This window comes from Microtus ochrogaster, chromosome 7, assembly GCF_000317375.1.
Source record: "Microtus ochrogaster isolate Prairie Vole_2 chromosome 7, MicOch1.0, whole genome shotgun sequence".
In the NCBI taxonomy this organism is placed as follows: Eukaryota; Metazoa; Chordata; class Mammalia; order Rodentia; family Cricetidae; genus Microtus; species Microtus ochrogaster.
The window spans coordinates 76,825,400-76,831,537 of record NC_022014.1 but is presented as its reverse complement, the minus strand read 5'-3'; the positions used below and the strand labels follow the sequence as shown (position 1 = coordinate 76,831,537).

Below are 6,138 nucleotides of genomic sequence, written 5' to 3'. Positions count from 1 at the left end.
TGGATGGGTGGGTGGGTGGGTGGGTGGGTGGATGGATGGGTGGGTGGATGGGTGGGTGGATGGATGGGTGGATGGATGGGTGGATAGATGGATGGGAAGAGAGCCACCGGGCCAGGCATGGCAGTACACACCTATCATCAAGTACTGGAGTGGAAAGTGGAGTTGAGGCAGAATTGTGAATTCAAGGCCAGCTTAGGCTACCTATCAAGACTCTTACTCCAAAATAACAGGAGTGAAGTTGGAGAGATAGCTCATTAGTGAAGATCATTTGCTGCTTTTCTCAGCATCCACATCTGGCTATAACTTCAGCTCCGGGAGCTCTGGCACCTTTCCCTGACCCCTACAGACACCTGCGTTCATGTGCACAGCCACAAACACAAACACATGCACAAATAATTAAAATTTCAATATAAAATAGAAACAACAGCTATAAATTGGTTGTTATATCCATCCATAATACCAGTATTCTGAAAGTGCAGGCAGGGAGATTCAGACTCCAGGCTGGAGAGATGGCTCAGAGGTTAAGAGCACTGACTGCTCTTCCAGAGGTCTGGATTCAGATCCCAGCATCCACATGGTAGTTCACAACTGTCTGTAACTGCAAGATCTAACACCCTCACACAGACATACAGGCAAAATACCAAGGCACATAAAAATAAAATAAATTTTTTTTTTTTTTGGTTTTCGAGACAGGGTTTCGCTGTGGCTTTGGAGCCTGTCCTGGAACTAGCTCTGTAGACCAGGCTGCCAGGCTGGTCTTGAACTCACAGAGATCCGCCTGCCTCTGCCTCCCGAGTGCTGGGATTAAAGGCATGCGCCACCATCGCCCGGCAATAAATTATTTTTTTAAAAAAGTTCAGAGCCCTTCTCAACCACACAGCTAGTTTAAGGCTGTACCAGGTTACATGGGACTATATCAAAGTAAACAAACAAAAAGGGGCTGAGAACGTTAGTGATGGAATTACTGCTTACCATGCACAAGGCCCTGGGTTCCATCCACGGCACTGCTTTCCCCTCTCCAGGAAATAAATGGATAAATAAAGATGGGAGAAACAACCGGCATCAGGACGATAGACAGCAGAGTCCCACCTGGTCCCTTCAGTTTCCCATCTCAGTGCCCTCGTGGGAGTGAAGTGAGAGGAAGGGCAGGGAGACAGGGACTACGGCTGTCTATTCCCAGGGGCTCTCCTGTGACGTGGAGTCAGCCTGCCGAGGATCATAGACACTGGAGGGAAATGTCGGGCCTGACATGTTCCCTGTTCCCTGTTGGTATTCCCTAGACAGTGTGCTGTGACGACGGCTTACGTAGCCTTGACCTCACGTTAGGTGCTCTTAGCAATCTAGAGACAGCGTGAAACTCACAAGAGGACGATGTAGTCTGTGTTACTGTAAGTGGCAGGATTGCCCTCCTTTGAAAGCAAAATGATATTCCATCGTGTATACACACAAGCACCACATTTGTCTTCTCACCCACTGACAAATATTTAGAAGGGGATTTTGGTTTGTGTTTGTTTTTGAGACAGGGTCTTATGTAAGCTCCCGCTGGTTTCAGACTAGCTATGGATTGGAGGCTGACCTTGAACTTGCGACTCTCAGCCTCTACTTCCAAGCGCCGGGTGACAGGTATGCAATAGGGTGCCTGGGTTTTCTACATCTTGGCTACTGTGGATCTTCCTGCGGTGAGCACGGGAGTATAAATATCTTCTCCAAGATCCTCATTTTAATACTTCTGGATCCATTCCCAGAAATGAGATTGCTGGATCATATGGCAATTCTATTTTTAATTTTCTTTGAAGAACTCCAGACTGTTTCCCACAGTGGCTGGGCCATTTTGCATTTTCAGTGATGGCACAGGAGGCTTCCAGTTTCACTCCGTGGGGCTGGTTTTCTTTTGACATCTTGACAACAGCCACTACCGTAGGCGCTACAGGACAGGCCCTTGCAATTTGCTTTGTTTGAGACAGGGTCACATGTAACCCAGGCTGGTCCTCAACTCACCATATGGCCAAGAATGATATTTAGCTTCGATTGTCTTACCTCCATCACCAAGTGCTGGGATTACAGCCAGTGTCATGGTGCACAGCTGGTCACTGTGGCATGGATTTTCCAGGTTCCTCTTAAGCCATTTATTTGTCTTCTTTTGTTTGGGAAAGGTTCATTTGTTTTCCTGCCACAAAGCTGTATGAACCCAGAAGACATTGTGTTTAGTGAAATAAGCCAAACACAGGAAGACTGGTCTGCATGACCTCACTTATACATCAGAGTCTATGGCTAGCAATAACAGAGTAATCTAAGTCATGCTACCAGGAAGTAGAAGGCGGTTGCCAGAGGAGGGAAGGACTGGAGAGATGCTGGTCAAAGGGTAAACATTTCAAGCCAAGCATGGTAGTGCATAATCCTAGCACTAAGAAGGCTGAGGCAGAGGATCACTCCAAGTTCCTCTTGGAGGATCCAAGAGAATCTAGGTTCCTCTTAGAGTGATCCCAAACTAGCCTGAGCTTCATGGTGAGTTCCAGGTCTTAGTGGGTTACAGTGAGACTAATCTCACAGAAGTAAAAAACAACCCCTAGCCGAAAGAGTTTCAGGCATCTAAATTCTTGGGTCTAACCTGCAGTATTCTAGCCGTGACTGATAAAGCTGTAGTATGTACCTGAAATACACAGAGAAGCTCGCTCTTCAAGCTTCTCACTGCACATGACAAAAGCTGTTTGAGCTGATGGATGCCAGTTAGCTTGGTGTGATGATGTTCCACGGTTTCTGTGGATATCAAAACATCGGGGGGCTGTGGGTTTGGCTCAGCTGGTAGAGTGCTTGCCTAGCATGCATGGTTCCCGAGGCTCAACCCTCAGCAGGCCTGAAACAGTCGTGGCAGTGTACGCTTTTAATCCCAGCACTAAGGAGGTAGAGGCAGGAGGATCAGAGGCTTCAGGTCACATAAAAAGTTCAAGAGTGGCCCAGGTTACAGAAGTCCCTGCCTCAAAAAAAAAAAAAAAAAAAGTCACAATGATGCATGCTTACCTAGCATGCATAAGGTCCTGGGTTCTGTTTCTAGCACTATAAACAACAGCAATAAATAAATAAGAACATTAATTATATATCTTAATTATATTAAAACTTTGTCAACTATATCTCAGAAAAGTTTTTTTTAAAGATTTATTTATTATATACACAGTGTTCAGCCTCCATGTATGCCTGCAGGCCAGAAGAGGGCACCAGATCTCATTACAGATGGTTGTGAGCCAACATGTGGTTGCTGGGAATTGAACTCAGGACCTCTGGAAGAGCAGTCAGTGCTCTTAACCTCTGAGCCATCTCTCCAGCCCCAGAAAAGTTTTTAAAAGGAAATGGGGCCAGGCAGTGGTGGCACACACCTTTAATCCCAGCACTTGGGAGGCAGAGACAGGCGGATCTCTGTGAGTTCCAAGACAAGTTCCAAAGCTACAGAGAAACTGTCTCAGAAAAGAAAAAGAAAACTGAAAATGGTCTGGGAATAAAAACAAGTAGATAAGAACAGGGCTGCCGCTCCAGCCCGTCTGTATCGGGCATTGCCCCACATGACATAGGTCTGTTGAGCGTCAACCGTGTGTCAGGTGTGATTCTAGGTGCCCGAGACACAGAGGAGCCAGATGGAGTGGGGTTCCCTCTGGAGCCCTCAGCGTGGTATTTACCTACTTCCCCGTGAGTGGGCACTCTACCCATCAACCAGGGAACCAAGAACCAGGATCCAGACTTAGCCCCCTTGTCCCTTTTACTGTGTATCATTGTCTTACAAAGGCCTACTGGCAGCAAACAAGTGCTCTGTCTCTGTAGGTTCTACACCCTGACACTGCCCTGCCCAAGCGCATGGTTCCCAGCTGTTGACCTTGTCCACCTAGAAGCACTATGTATCTCCCTCTGGGGCCTGTCACCCACAGCAGGTCATAAAGGCCTTCTGAAATTTGTTTCCTCTTTTGTTCATTGCTTAGTATTTTTATACATAAAATATGTGTTTGTCAGCATGAGTTTGTGTCTACCACAAGCATTCAGGAACCCAAGGAAGCCAGAAGAGGGCATCAAGTCTCAAACCAGAGTTATAGGAAGTGGTAAGCCACTAGATATGGGTGCTGGGAACCAACCTAGGTCCTTTGCAAGAGTGCTGCTAACCAATGAGCCATCTCTCCTGCCCCCCCCCCTTTTTTTGAGGGGTGGGGGATTTCGAGGCAGGGTTTCTCTGTGTAACAATCTTGGCTGTCCTGGAACTCGTTCTGTAGACCAGGCTGGCCTTGAACTTACAGACATCTACCTGCCTCTGCCTCTGGAGAGCTAGAATTAAAGGCATGCACCACTACCTCCCGGCCCTTATTTTGTCTTTTAATGCCCTTTCCTAACCTCATGTTTTTGTTCACATCTCATTATTTCCTCTCTTGGTCCATTTACTGGAGAATTCAAGGCCATCCTCCATGGGATGAGGATGTAGCTCATCTTTAAAGTGCTTGACAACAGTTTGCTATGCTCCGGTGATACACAGGCGTGATATAGTATACATAAAACCTAAGCTTCATCTTCAGCAGAGAGAGAGAGGGACCAGGAGGGAGGGGAGAAGAGGAGGCAGGGGAGGAAGGGGAGGGAATCAAAGACAGTCTCCCGGGCTCACTGCCCCTCTCACTCGGCCAGCTATTCTCTTTCCCAAACCTCACTCCAAGTAGATCCTCATCCCCACCACCCTTCCAAACCTCATCCTGCTAAGGCTGCTGAATCAACCCCATCCCAGGCTTCACTCTGCCTGTCTCTGCAGTGGCGTACCTTACACAGCTGAGCCACGGCATTCTCCTGCCCATTTCTCCTCACGCTGCCTATTGCCCCTCCTCGGTCTCCGTCGCTGTTCCAGCTCCCCCTGCACGTGAGCACGGAGGTCCGGGAATCCATCTATTCCTCGCCTCTGGCTAGAAGAATCGGGCAGTCCTCTGGGCGTGCTCAGCAAACTGCTGGTGCTCGGGGAGTGCACAGATCTGACTCCAGCGGAAGCTATGTCGCTGCTGTAGTGGCCTCATAGTCAATGGATGAGTGATTTTATGAATGAAGACCTTAACTCCCCATATAAAGAATCAAAAAAAGAGGCAAGGTTGTAGAAAAACAAGGCTTTTGTAGTAACAAGATGTCCTAACTGCCGTTTGTGCATGCTGGGGGCGGACACTTTTATTAGCTCTTTCTCACTTTTATTGGTATAGAGAAACTGAAGAGCCAATGGCGTACAGAAACCTCTTTGGCCAGCAGGTGGCGCCAAATGATCTCTGATCTTGTGCAAGGTTTGGGACTCCAGGCTTTACAGAGGGTCCCAGCTCAACATTCCTAGTGTAGTTTGAGAATCTTCTATGTGTGTTTAAAAGCACTAACCCATGCTTGTTGCAGAATGCCTGGAGACTCCATAGGAAGCCCATGCTGCGCCGAGGACCTAACATCTTCCACAAACATGCCATATCTCTAAAAGCTGACCAGTTCCCCCACCCCCCCACCCCCCGGGGAAGCTCTGCTCCCTCTTCAGTTCTTATGGCTTGCAGCTCTCACACTCTGGAAAGTGGGAGTTCTCGACCCCTCTGTAGCTGAGAGAAATCATGCCTGACCAAGTCACATGGCTAGCAAACGGTGCTATCAGAATTCAACCACGAACCAAATGCCCTCTTACTCCAGCCTTCCCCTGCAGCAGGCTTTGCAAAGTGGCATATCTACATGTACCAAAATTGGATTATATACAACCACCACACAACTGTAGCATGCGTGCATGTGTGTGTGTGTGTGTGTGTGTGTGTGTGTGTGTGTGTGTGTGTGGTGTGTGTGCATACATGCAGACACAGACACACACACAAGCATCATCAGCGGTCTCAGCAGCCTGCAGCTGTTGATGTGGCAGGTTGGTCAGGACTGAAGCTCTCTGCTCCTCACCAATTCCCTGGCATTCCCAGGCACTTGTGCTCCACACATAAAACAGAGTCCATGTTTGCTCTCATCTCTACAGTTCAACTCTTGAATGACAGATTCCTATCCTGAGGTTAACATGTCTGTGTCAGCCGGGCAGTGGTGGCGCACGCCTTTAATCCCAGCACTCGGGAGGCAGAGGCAGGCAGATCTCTGTGAGTTCGAGGCCAGCCTGGTCTAGAAGAG

General features: G+C 48.2%; 1 protein-coding gene across 1 annotated transcript in view; it reads left to right on the top strand.

Annotated features, from left to right (window-relative positions):
* Sdk2 (sidekick cell adhesion molecule 2) overlaps positions 1-6,138 on the top strand; it is a 295,345-nt gene that overhangs the window by 259,870 nt on the left and 29,337 nt on the right. The window lies entirely within an intron of this gene.